A 13332-nucleotide genomic window follows, 5' to 3' on the forward strand; every position below is an offset into this window, starting at 1 on the left:
GTGTGTGTGTGTGTGTGTGTATTCAAGTGTCTGTGTGTGTGTGTGGGTGTGCATTCAAGTGTGTGAGCGAGTCTATGTGTGTGTGTGTGTGTGTGTGTGTGTGTGTGTGTGTGTGTGTGTGTGTGTGTGTGTGTGTGTGTGTGTGTGTGTGTGTGTGTGTATGTGTGTGTGTGTGTGTGTGTGTGTGTGTGTGTGTGTGTGTGTGTGTGTGTGTGTGTGTGTGTGTGTGTGTGTGTGTGTGTGTGTGTGTGTGTGTGTGTGAGAGAGAGAGTGTGTCTGTGTGTGTTTTGGAGGTATTCCCTGTCTGTGTAGCCTACTTATAAGTGACCACTTTCATTCTTGCATAAAGAACAAAAAGAACTTTGAGGCACATGATCATATGTGTTTTTGTTAAAAAGTCACAAGGCGCATCTTTCATTTCAACGCACAGATTGGATCATGCTCCTAATTATTCAATTAGGCTGATTGAAGTGATATGAGATGGACAAAATGCATATTAATATATAAACAAATGTATATGCCAATGCCTGAAGATCACCGGGTTATGGTTAGGGAAATGGTTATCATTAAATGATGTCACAGAAATATATAAAAACTGGAACATTTGCTCCGTTATTGCTTTGATGAAAGTGTATACCAGCCAGCATGATCCGTCTTCATAAAAAGGAAGCATCTCCTTTAAGAGAAAATGGGGCGCAACATCTACAATGGTAGGGGTGCACAATCGACGGAGAATGAAAAATAGCATCATATCTCTAGCACCAATTATTTATCGTTAACAATTCATCAACAGTTATGTTATAATAATCAAGCAATGTGAACTTAAATCATTATACGAAGATTCATATGCAAGAACATTTGGAATATGTCCCTTGTCACCCCTTTCCCTGGCGCCGTCATTGTATGGATACGGACTGTACAGTGCGCTGCAGATTGCGTTGAATTAACTGTTTGGTGTTGCCCTACAGTTTGGAGGCCATCCCCACACGTTCCGTATAACGGAACGATATTGCAGTATCCTTTGTTTTCCTTCGCTGGGTATCAAGGTAAGGAATTGACCTATGGTTTACCATATGCTTGTCTAGTAGCCGATATATTCTGCACAGACTGGCGTTGCCAGGCATTCTTGACTTTTTTCGTCCGTTTCCCTCAATTCTCCATCACCGTAGGCTGAATGGATTGTTTGAATGATGTCAACTAGCTAGCTAGTTATTAAACACAAAATATGGAATAAAGTCAAGTCTGAGTAAAGTCAATTTCAGACTAAATTCGTGAACATGTGCGACGTCGTGTTTCAACCGGCATGCAAGCACCAGGCAACGTTCGTGAGTACTCCACTGTTGTTTTTTTGGCTCACAATGCGCCATACAGGTTGTTGGTGGCTGTAATTTAGTAGCTACACTAGTTCTACAACGTTGCGTCATTACACCAGCCTGAAGCAGCAGGTCACAACGAAACGATGCAACTAAACCTCAATGTTGCTCTCTTTTTTTTGCGGTTTTAACATTCTGTCATTATGATGTTTTGGGTGGCTCGAGCGCTGGGGGATTGCGTAGTCAGCATCGTTATTGTATGATTGTATGGGGTTATGAGATGTGACATAATTCGAGTAATTGCCCGCTAACAAGCAGGGAAACTTGGGACTCGCCAGTCCACTGAGAACATGGCATACAGGACAATGTTATGGTTCTTCTGAGATATTGTGGTGTTTTTCTGTTTTGACTGACATTTTTAGGCTGAGACACTGTCTTTATTACATTAGTGGAAATTAAGTGCAAGTGTATTGCATTGATTATATATTAGCATTAGGTCTGTTAGCATCGAGTGCCAATAGTTTAAAGCGGCAATCAGCAGTTGAAACATTAACTAAGTGGAGTCCCCTGCCCCTGTTTCTGGTAAAAAGCTGAAGGATGGTGCTGGAGAATTGTAACAACTCTCAAATTCATAGACAGAATTATGGCTGCAAGTACTGACCGTCCATGATATTAACATTATAGTTTTAACCATGTTTTGAGGCTCCTATATAGTTTGTTAACATTTACTTTGTTTACAAACATTGAATTGAAACAAGCTTATATTTTGGGTCTGATGGGGTACAACAGTTGAACTAAGTTGAACTAACTCTGGCTGAATCATTTGATCTACAGTGCCTGGTACACAGCTGCACACAACAGGTTTAGTGTCAAAAGCTAAATATTGGGATTAGAGTGTGTGTGTTCGTTGGTAGGCTGGCGTGGAAAATGCATTTGGGTATTTTATATCAGTGTGAACAGATTCTCAGGAGAATACGAGGGAAAAGCATTAGGCTTGGATGAATTTAGCAGAAACACTTTATTTGAATGTTCCGTCATACTGCCTGCATAAGTCATAAACATGACTTAGTTTAACATAATATGTTTCCTATTGACAGTATATTAAGCATGATATGCTTATATCAGGTTTATGACAGAGACCAACAGTGGGGTCATAAAGTAATGTCATACCCCAAGTCCCTTTTATTACACATCAAATGTGTGCATTAAAAGTTAAGCTACCATTTAAAAAGAATATGCATTTGGCCCTGGCCTAATCATTTTAAAGGGATACTGCGAGATTCTGTCAATTATCTCTAAAGGTATGCTAGCGTAATGCTACTGTACTTGTAGACTTCCAGTCATTGCGCTACTGCTAGTTAGCTTTGGCTTGCAAAACTAACTTCCGTCGCACTGCACGCAGAGACATTAAAATGGTATCCACGAGTTCTTCTGACTGTAGAAAAACGGCTTACTTGCCAGAGTCTCACAGTATCCCATTAAAGCTTGACACTGTTGTGATGCATATTGCATAACAGCAGTAGCCAAACATTTTAGGCAAAAAACCTGACTGTGTGCGTCATAGGTTGTCGACTGGAAACAACACATTATGACACCGTCGACACATTCTGTCCCTGCTGTGTAATTGGACAATTTGAATTCCCCTCTTGATCACATTAATATTAAACACTAAACCTGCCCAGTTGCTCACCAATAAACTAATCCCTTATCTGGCCTGGCCATGCACACCTGGGCTGGCACAGCCAAGACAACAGCAGCTGTTGATTCTAGTGTTCATCACTAAAACTTTTTATTTGTGAGGAATGCTGAACCTTGACGAATTGGAGAGACTGACATGTCTAACATATGGGTCTCACAGTCAATGCCAGGTCAGTGTGATACATTTTATTCATTTCACTATTCCCAGTTATCTGGAGTAGTAGGCTGTGCTATTATACACTACATGTTTGTTGCCCCTTGCAAAGGGATATCATTTAGGCTAGCCTACACTCTGCTATGGCAAGCAGCAAGGGATAATGTCAAGAGGAACACAGAAAGGCAGTAAATGCTAACTCTAAATTGTATTACCTTCACTAGGAAGTCATTAGCCTCACTCCTGAAAGTGTTATGACTGCTGCTTGTACTGAATGTCCATAGTGCTGCTGCCTCTCTATGCCATAAACCAAAAGTACCCCCTTAACATCTGTTGGGTTTACATTAAAACAAAACATGAAGATGATAAGCTAGACTACACATTTTCTTGCACAGGGAAAACCAGTAAGTCACTTAAATATCACTTGTATGAAAATGTAGGCATGTTCCTAAAAACATTGAGGACATACAGTGCCTTCAGAAAGTATTCATACCCCTTGACTTATTCTACATTTTGTTGTTACCGCCTGAATTCAGAATGGATTAGATTTTTTTCTCACATGTCTACACACAATACCCCTAATGACAGTGAAAACATGTTTTTAGAAATGTTAGCACATTTATTGAAAACGAAATACAGATATCGAATTTACATAAGTATTCACACCCATGAGTCAGTACCTTGTAGAAGCACCTTTGGCAGCAATTACAGAGTCTTTCTGGGTACGTTTCTAAGAGCTTTCCACACCTGGGTTGTGCAACATTTGCCTATTATTATTTTCAACGTTTTTCAAGCTCTGTCAAATTGGTTGTTGATCATTGCTGGACAACCATTTTCAGGTCTTACCATAGATTTTCAAGTAGATTTAATTCAAAACTGTAACTCAGCCAGTCAGGAACATTCACTGACTTCTTGGTAAGCAACTAAAGTGTAGATTTGGCCTTGTGTTTTAGGTTATTTTAAGGTGAATTATTCTCCCAGTGTCTGATGGAAAGCAGACTGAACCAGGTTTTCCTCTAGGATTTTGCCTGTGTTTAGCTTCATTCCAATTTCGTGATATCCAATTGCGATCTTGTCTCATCGCTGCAACTCCCCAACTGGCTCGGAAGAGGCAAAGGACGAGTCATGCGTCCTCCGAAACATGACCCGCCAAGCTGCGCTTCTTAACACCCGCCTGCTTAAGCTGGAAGCCAGCCGCACCAATGTGTTGTAGGAAACCATATAAAGGAAACCATAAAGCCCCCCCCCCCGGGGTCTGTACCAATTGTGCGCCACCCTATGGGGCGATCGAACCCCAGGCTGTTGCGATGCAGTGCCTTAGACCTGCTTTTTCTATCCTAAAAAAACTCCAAAGTCCTTAGTGATTACAAGCACATCCATAACATGATGCAGCCACCACTATGCTTTCAAATATGGAGAGTGGTACTCAGTAATGTGTTGTATTGAATTTGCCTCAAATATAACACTTTGTATTTAGGACAAAAAGTGAATTGCTTTGCCACGTTTTACAGTATTACTTTAGTGCCTTGTTGCAAACAGGATGCATGTTTTGGAATATTTATTCTGTACAGGCTTCCTGTAGTGACTGGGTGTATTGATAAACCATCCAAAGTGTAATTAATGACTTCACCACGCTCAAAGGGATATTCAATGTCTGCTTTTATTTTTACCCATTTACCAATAAATGCCTTTTGCAAGGCAGATGGAAAGGTGGAACAGCGTTGGTCTTTTTGGTTGGATATGTGTTTTGAAATTCACTGCTTGACTAAGGAACATTACAGATAATTAATTGTGTGTGGGGTACAGAGATGAGGTAGTCATTCAAAAATCATGGTAAACACTTATTACACAGTTATTACACACAGTGACTCCATGTAACTTATTGACCTTTCTTGCAATTTTTTACTCCTGAACTTATTTAGGCTTACCATAATAAAGGGGTTAAATACTTATCTTTAGAAGTGAAGCTCTAAGCTGCTGCAAATGCCTGATCTGGAACAATCTGCGAACACATGAACATCCATACATCATACACTGAGAATCATCAGACTACTAAAGCAGAGAGTATTAGCTGACGTAAAAGACCATCTTACACCTGTGTTTTTCAACCTTTTCTGTGCCAGGGACTGGCAAGCTGTGGTTCTCCGCCTTATAGCTGAGTTTAAAGCTATTAGTTGAGAACTGATGAAATAGTGAGTTGACACTATCTGACAGAGCAGATAAGTTAGCAACATCACATGGACCGGAGCTGGTCAACGGAACAGAGGGTTGAGAAACCTTATCCTACTCCTCCTCTGCTGATGTAGAGGTTAACCCAGGCCCTGCAGCCCCCAACATCACTCCCATTCCCCAGGCGCTCTCATTTGACTTTTGTAACCGTAAAAGCCTTGGTTTCATGCATGTTAACATTAGAAGCCCCCTCCCTAAGTTTTTTTTTTTCACGGCTTTAGCACACTCCGCCAACCCTGATGTCCTAGCCGTGTCTGAATCCTGGCTTAGGAAGGGCACCAAAAATCCTGACATTTTCATCCCTAACTATAAAAATTTTCCGCCAAGATAGAACTGCCAAAGTGGGCGGAGTTGCAATCTACCGCAGAGATAGCCTGCATTGTTCTGTCATACTATCCAGGTCTGTGCCCAAACACAATTTGAGCTTCCACCTTTCCAGAAACAAGTCTCTCACTGTTGCCGCTTGTTATAGACCCCCTTCAGCCCCCAGCTGTGCCCTGGACACCATATGTGAATTGATTGCCCCTTATCTATCTTCAGAGTTCATACTGCCAGGTGACCTAAACTGGGACATGCTTAACACCCCGGCCGTCCTACAATCTAAGCTAGATGCCCTCATTCTCACACAAATTATCAAGGAACCTACCAGGTACAACCCTAAATCCATAACCATGGACACCCTCTTAGATACAGTGGGGGGGAAAAGTATTTAGTCAGCCACCAATTGTGCAAGTTCTCCCACTTAAAAAGATGAGAGGCATGTAATTTTCATCATAGGTACACTTCAACTATGACAGACAAAATTAGGGAAAAAAAATCCAGAAAATCACATTGTAGGATTTTTTTATGAATTTATTTGCAAATTATGGTGGAAAATAAGTATTTGGTCAATAACAAAAGTTTATCTCAATACTTTGTCATATACCCTTTGTTGGCAATGACAGAGGTCAAACGTTTTCTCTAAGTCTTCACAAGGTTTTCACACACTTTTGCTGGTATTTTGGCCCATTCCTCTATGCAGATCTCCTCTAGAGCAGTGATGTTTTGGGGCTGTTGCTGGGCAACACGGACTTTCAACTCCCTCCAAAGATTTTCTATGGGGTTGAGATCTGGAGACTGGCTAGGCCACTCCCGGACCTTGAAATGCTTCTTACGAAGCCACTCCTTCGTTGCCCGGGCGGTGTGTTTGGGATCATCGTCATGCCGAAAGACCCAGCCACGTTTCATCTTCAATGCCCTTGCTGATGGAAGGAGGTTTTCACTCAATCTCACAATACATGGCCCTATTCATTCTTTCCTTTACATGGATCAGTTGTCCTGGTCCCTTTGCAGAAAATCTACGATATTATCTTCTGGGGATGAGTAGCAGGCAGTTGAATTTGGGCATGCTTTTCATCCAAAATTCAAAATGCTGCCCCCTTTCCTAGAGAAGTTAAATGAAGGTGAAATAAATAAATAACCATTAGCCAAGGCACGACCAGTTACTTTCCCACTTTCATGGTTAGTGTTCCTCCTTGGAAGAGAGAGGCAGGTATTTTGGAATGCTGATGTTTTTACATCCAACATTCTGTTTTATTGCTTGGCGTCTTGTTGAACAGTAAGATCTTCTACAGCTGTGAGGGAGTGAGTTTCTGCTGTTTTCCAAAAGGCACGACCAGACAGTCGGGTCTTCTATCCCCCTCATTCTTCTTGTCGGGCGCAGCATGGGGTGCATCGTAATAGTCTAGAAAGGGCTTCCTTTCCCCCTCACTCTCCTCTTCATCTGCACTGATCTGAAAAGAAAGGGTAGGTGAATCGTGAAAGGAAGTCCCTGGATACCTGCTGGGAATGCATAGTAGCCATCTGATTAATAGACTTGCATGTGGTGGTTTTAGTCATTATAAACATTTTATTGCAACACAATCACTTGCCAATCAATAAGGGATATGCTTTGGCTTTATGAAATAGCAGAGGTAAATCTACCAGGTACATGGTGGTCAATTTAATCTACTTCTGATCTGAGGACACAAAGCAACTTATTGTGACTGTTACAAAGGTTAGTTAGGTCATTGAATTACACATCAAGCAGCTAGTGATGTGCTATGATCAGCAGTACCTGTACCACATGTCCTCTCTTCTATAATCTAGGCCGTTCCTTCCTCAGCCCCAGGGCATGATGTGGTGGTCAGCGAGACGTCACACATTTTGATTAGGACATTTTAAGGCTGGCTATGTTTGTCTCGAACATTTGGAGTCAAAGAATTGTTGGCACTGGCAGTGACATTAAATATCCATGGTTCCTGAGATAACTATGACTGCATAGCTACTCTTCCTGGGGTCCAGCAAACACTGCTAGCCAACAACCTCAGTTTCTGTACTCAAACAATAGTGCACTCTTGTACATGAGTACGCTACAGTGTCTGAGGCATGTTAGCATGCCGTCTGAGGAGCAATAGAGAGAGACTGGGTCAGTCAGACAGCGTTCACTAGGACAGCTCCACTGATATGATCCTGGAGGGAGCAGATAAACGGGGAGAGAGGGAGAAAGAGGGCAGAGGAAAGAGGGAGGAAGGGAAAAAGAGGGGTGTGAGGGGGGGTTTAAAGTGGAGCAAGTGGAGCAGTGGAGTTTTACTGAGACTGGTTATAAAGCTGGCACTCAAGAGGGAGGAGAGGTAGAGGAGGGGTAGGAGGGAGAGCGAGTAGAGTACAAAGACTTTTGGGAGTGGGCATTTACTGTAGACCGTGGGAGTCTTGAAGGTTGACCATAGACATCTCTAACTGTAGTGTAGAGAATCATTGTACCATCTAAACCACTGGGAGTCTTGAAGGTTGACCATAGACATCTCTAACTGCAGTGTAGAGAATCATTGTACCATCTAAACCACTGGGAGTCTTGAAGGTTGACCATAGACATCTCTAACTGCAGTGTAGAGAATCATTGTACCATCTAAACCGCTGTGAAATATATTTTCCATTACCAAAAATATAGTATTTTCAGCTGTTTCAAGCTGGGGTACAAAACCGAAAGTAAGACGCAAAACAAAACTTTAAAACGGGAAGCATAGAAATAGCGTACATAACCGATCTACTGCTTCTTAGACTTGCTTTCAATGAGAATGAATCTATAACTCACATTTCTATTTTGAATTTTGTCGGGTCGCCCAAAAAAGTTACATATTGCAGCTGTAATGCGCTAAAACTAAGCTAGCTGTAATAAAGCCTTGCAGTTGCTGCTGATGCTCGTGAATTTTCTCTGATGGTTGTACTATACTTGAGTTAATTTACTGTTTACATTGTATGATAGTGGCATTTACTGGCTAGGTTGTATTGTGTCACTGTTATAGGCATTGTTAAAGTGTGGCTGTAGTCTCAGCCAGGCTAGCTATTTTTATGTCTGGGCTGTTTGAGTTGGCTGGGCTAATTCGGAGATTGCTGTGGTGATAACATTGTGACTCATTAGAATTCTCTGGAAGGTTAGGCATTGTGAAAATGTGGCTGTGCAGTGTCAATTTAGGATTGTGATAATGCGACTTGGTTGTGGTAATGTAGTTTGTCTGCATTTTGCTACAGATACTGTCTCTGTTGTGTCATATCGGAGGTTAAAGTGTGGCCATTTTATTTATGGTTATGTGGCTGTCTCATGTTTCAGTTATATTAGTGTGTACTACTGAGTCACTTTTGTGATTGTCTGGCCATCTTTCGGTTGTGATAGTGTGGCCATCTAGGCTAGGTTGTGTTATTGTATTGATGGTTGTGATAGTGTGGCCATCTAGGCTAGGTTGTGTTATTGTATTGATGGTTGTGATAGTGTGGCCATCTAGGCTAGGTTGTGTTATTGTATTGATGGTTGTGATAGTGTGGCCATCTAGGAGGTTGTGTTATTGTATTGATGGTTGTAATAGTGTGGCCATCTAGGCTAGGTTGTGTTATTGTATTGATGGTTGTGATAGTGTGGCCATCTAGGCTAGGTTGTGTTATTGTATTGATGGTTGTGATAGTTGGCCATCTAGGCTAGGTTGTGTTATTGTATTGATGGTTGTGATAGTGTGGCCATCTAGGCTAGGTTGTGTTATTGTATTGATGGTTGTAATAGTGTGGCCATCTAGGCTAGGTTGTGTTATTGTATTGATGGTTGTGATAGTGTGGCCATCTAGGCTAGGTTGTGTTATTGTATTGATGGTTGTGATAGTGTGGCCATCTAGGCTAGGTTGTGTTATTGTATTGATGGTTGTGATAGTGTGGCCATCTAGGCTAGGTTGTGTTATTGTATTGATGGTTGTGATAGTGTGGCCATCTAGGCTAGGTTGTGTTATTGTATTGATGGTTGTAATAGTGTGGCCATCTAGGCTAGGTTGTGTTATTGTATTGATGGTTGTGATAGTGTGGCCATCTAGGCTAGGTTGTGTTATTGTATTGATGGTTGTGATAGTGTGGCCATCTAGGCTAGGTTGTGTTATTGTATTGATGGTTGTGATAGTGTGGCCATCTAGGTTAGGTTGTGTTATTGTATTGATGGTTGTGATAGTGTGGCCATCTAGGTTAGGTTGTGTTATTGTATTGATGGTTGTGATAGTGTGGCCATCTAGGTTAGGTTGTGTTATTGTATTGATGGTTGTGATAGTGTGGCCATCTAGGTTAGGTTGTGTTATTGTATTGATGGTTGTGATAGTGTGGCCATCTAGGCTAGGTTGTGTTATTGTATTGATGGTTGTAATAGTGTGGCCATCTAGGCTAGGTTGTGTTATTGTATTGATGGTTGTGATAGTGTGGCCATCTAGGCTAGGTTGTGTTATTGTATTGATGGTTGTGATAGTGTGGCCATCTAGGCTAGGTTGTGTTATTGTATTGATGGTTGTGATAGTGTGGCCATCTAGGCTAGGTTGTGTTATTGTGTTGATGGTTGTAATAGTGTGGCCATCTAGGCTAGGTTGTGTTATTGTATTGATGGTTGTAATAGTGTGGCCATCTAGGCTAGGTTGTGTTATTGTATTGATGGTTGTGATAGTGTGGCCCTGGTCTCATATTTCTCAGCTCATGTGAATCCTCTGGAGGCAATTTAGACCCATCTGTCTGATTCCTGACACATCAATGGAGACGCAGCTGTAAAAAAACAGGGCCCCTTCAGGCCTTTTCCTGACAGAGTGAACACATCTCTGTGTGTGTGTGTGTGTTTTGCCTCCAGTCAACGGTTGCCCTACCTGCTGCTTGTTTTTTTAATGTCGAGTGCATCTGCCTCTGGAGAGACAAGAGAATTAGCTGATCTGATCATGTGGCCTAACACTCACCAGTGTGAGGCCTCCCGGATGGTCTTTTGACTCCCAAAACCCTGATACCTCAACCATTCAACACATAACGGGCCAATCAAACACTCCTGAGCCCTGGAAAATAGGCCTACTAATAATTTGCATACTGTACACATTTAGTGTAGAGCCCTGTGCAAGAACTCCTTGGCAGACACTGTGTATTTGCGCTTGATTGCGAGGAGAGCTACTTTCAGTGGCATTCAGGATATAGGAACTTCCTTTTTTTTCTGGGATGTGGACCTAGGCCCAATGTCTTGTAATTTAAGTTAGTGTACATCTAAGCTACTTGACTTCCTGCCGTGCTGTTATGTGAGGAGGGTGCACATCACACCCCTTTGTGCACACTGACTGATTCTCAAAGCGCTGAAGCCTTGACAGTGAATCATCTCGTTTTAGGATTAGATCCAGAGTGACATTTCTGTCCTGCTGGGGTTGTGCTTATGCCTCACCTTTGGTCTGCTTCTGCTTGGCGTTAAGCCTTCCTGGTTCTCAGGCTGTTATGTTGTGGCTTCTAAAGGCCTCTCAGGCAGACCTGTTCATATGCATGTTCAAATGCAAATCTATTGTTTTCACCCTCCAAGAAACAACAAACACTGATAGGGCTGGCCTACATAGGGCTGGGTGATTTTGTTTGACATTGATGGCTATGTATCATCCTAGATGTTTGTGTGACATTCATATAACCCAAGTATTGTTATTAGGTTTCTAAATCGTGATCCCATTGAGATTATTAAACCTGTCGCAGTGGTCACCAACCGGTCAATCGTGATGGGCTGGTTGATTTTCAATGCATTCCTTGTCGATCACCAAACATTTCTGTAGAAAATCCAACGATAAAGGCTTGCGCTCCATTTTGTTCCATTTTTATTCATGTTGCGAATTTGACGGTAGGTGCACTTGATTCATAAGCCCTGCGCAGCAGGTACACCGTGTTCACATTTTTAACTATTTAATTTGTTACAGAAGATAAACTCTGCCTACCTGGCGGACCGGTGACTAAATTGAGTGCTGCGACTACTGCGCTGGCCAATCGCTGGCCAATCAGATAGCTCAAATTACCACGCCCACAGAACTCTCACGACCCACAGCAAAGTTTGATAGGCTACTAGCCTATGTAAGAGTTAATAACTTTTAAAACCATGACCACATAGAGACCGTCCAAATTATACAGCAAAGGCCTGCTGTTTTTATGAGTGAGTTCATGTTAAATTTTTTATTCAGGACTGTCAACACTGTTTTTATTCGACACTATTACACTAGCGCTGCAATGAATGAGTAGCCAAGTGTAGGCCTATCAACGGCCCCGCGTTTTAGTATTAGTAGCTTGTCGTGTCTATTGTAATATCGTGGAATATTTAACTTTCTCATATGAACAACATGAATTTGTGCATGAGGCAGATGCAATCCGACTCGAGTTTAGTCATCAGGTGGGAGACCTTTTCCCCCTCTCTCTAGTCATCATCAGGTGGGAGACCTTTTCCCCCTCTCTCTAGTCATCATCAGGTGGGAGACCTTTTCCCCCTCTCTCTAGTCATCATCAGGTGGGAGACTGTTCCCCCTCTCTCTAGTCATCAGGTGGGAGACTGTTCCCCCTCTCTAGTCATCAGGTGGGAGACTGTTCCCCCTCTCTCTGGTCAGTCTCACCGGAGGAAAGAAAGGAGAGCTCAGGGACCGTGAGAGGCGGGACCCTCTTCTGTTCTCTCCCTCTCTCCACTGAGACTAATGCCGCGTTCAAAACAACTGGGAACTACTAGGGAAAACTAGATCCGACTGGGAAACATAGTTTTGAACGGTCATCCAACTCGGGATTCCAAGTCAGAAACTCTGGCATCTTTCTAGACCTCCGACTTTCCAACCTGAAGATCACTGACATCATGATTTTACCTTGGGCCCCAGTTGTCTTGAAAGCACCTTGACCAAATGCACATTTCAATTTATGCTCAGCTGTGTCTCACAAGTGCAACACCAACTGATCTATTTTGTTATCAAAGCTCGAGTTGTGAAATATAATATGGTCTGATTAACAATTTTGGGAGGCCAGTCATATAGCCAATATGCTGTGATAATGTATTAGTCCTACTGCACAAACCTCATTCCTACACAACTGGTTTTATTAGGTTCATCAAATCACATTTTATTTGTCACCTGTGCCGAATACAGGTGTAGACCTTAGTGAAATGCTTACTTACAAGCCCTTAACCAACAATGCAGTTAAGAAAAATATCTAATAAAAATAAAAGAAACAAAGTAACAAATAATTACAGAGCAGCTGTAAAATAACAATAGCGATGTTAAGGTTAAAAAAAATTTAGTGGTAGATCTCTGCTTGTTTTGAGACTGCGAAAGTGATCTTACTGCACCAGTAACCGAAAGGTTGTTTGTTCGAATCCCCTAGCCAACTAGGTAAAAAATCTATGTGCCCTTGAGCAAGGAGCTTAACCCTAATTGCTTTGGATAAGAGCCCATTTTTGCTTGACACAATTTCATGTGTCCTGAAGGTAGAACTCCGCCTACCCGGCAGGCCCAGAGAGCACCTATAGGCCTGCCGCTGGCTAATTGGACAGCTCTGATCACCGTGTCGGCACAATTTTCTTGTGCCATAGACTGTAAAACAAAGCTTTTAATGCAGGGCAAAGTTGATAATGTAAGATTTCAA

General features: G+C 42.1%; 1 protein-coding gene across 1 annotated transcript in view; it reads left to right on the plus strand.

The window, feature by feature from the left end:
• The first annotated feature begins 691 nt into the window (after positions 1-691).
• The window catches only part of LOC112227028 (protein FAM110B-like), a 42659-nt gene continuing 30018 nt past the window's right edge, over positions 692-13332 (plus strand). Inside the window, exon 1 of the mRNA XM_024391805.2 lies at positions 692-1046. The gene's annotated coding sequence lies outside the window, so the exon portion shown is untranslated. The remainder of the gene's footprint in view (positions 1047-13332) is intronic.

This window comes from Oncorhynchus tshawytscha, linkage group LG28 (genome assembly GCF_018296145.1).
Source record: "Oncorhynchus tshawytscha isolate Ot180627B linkage group LG28, Otsh_v2.0, whole genome shotgun sequence".
Taxonomy (NCBI): Eukaryota; Metazoa; Chordata; class Actinopteri; order Salmoniformes; family Salmonidae; genus Oncorhynchus; species Oncorhynchus tshawytscha.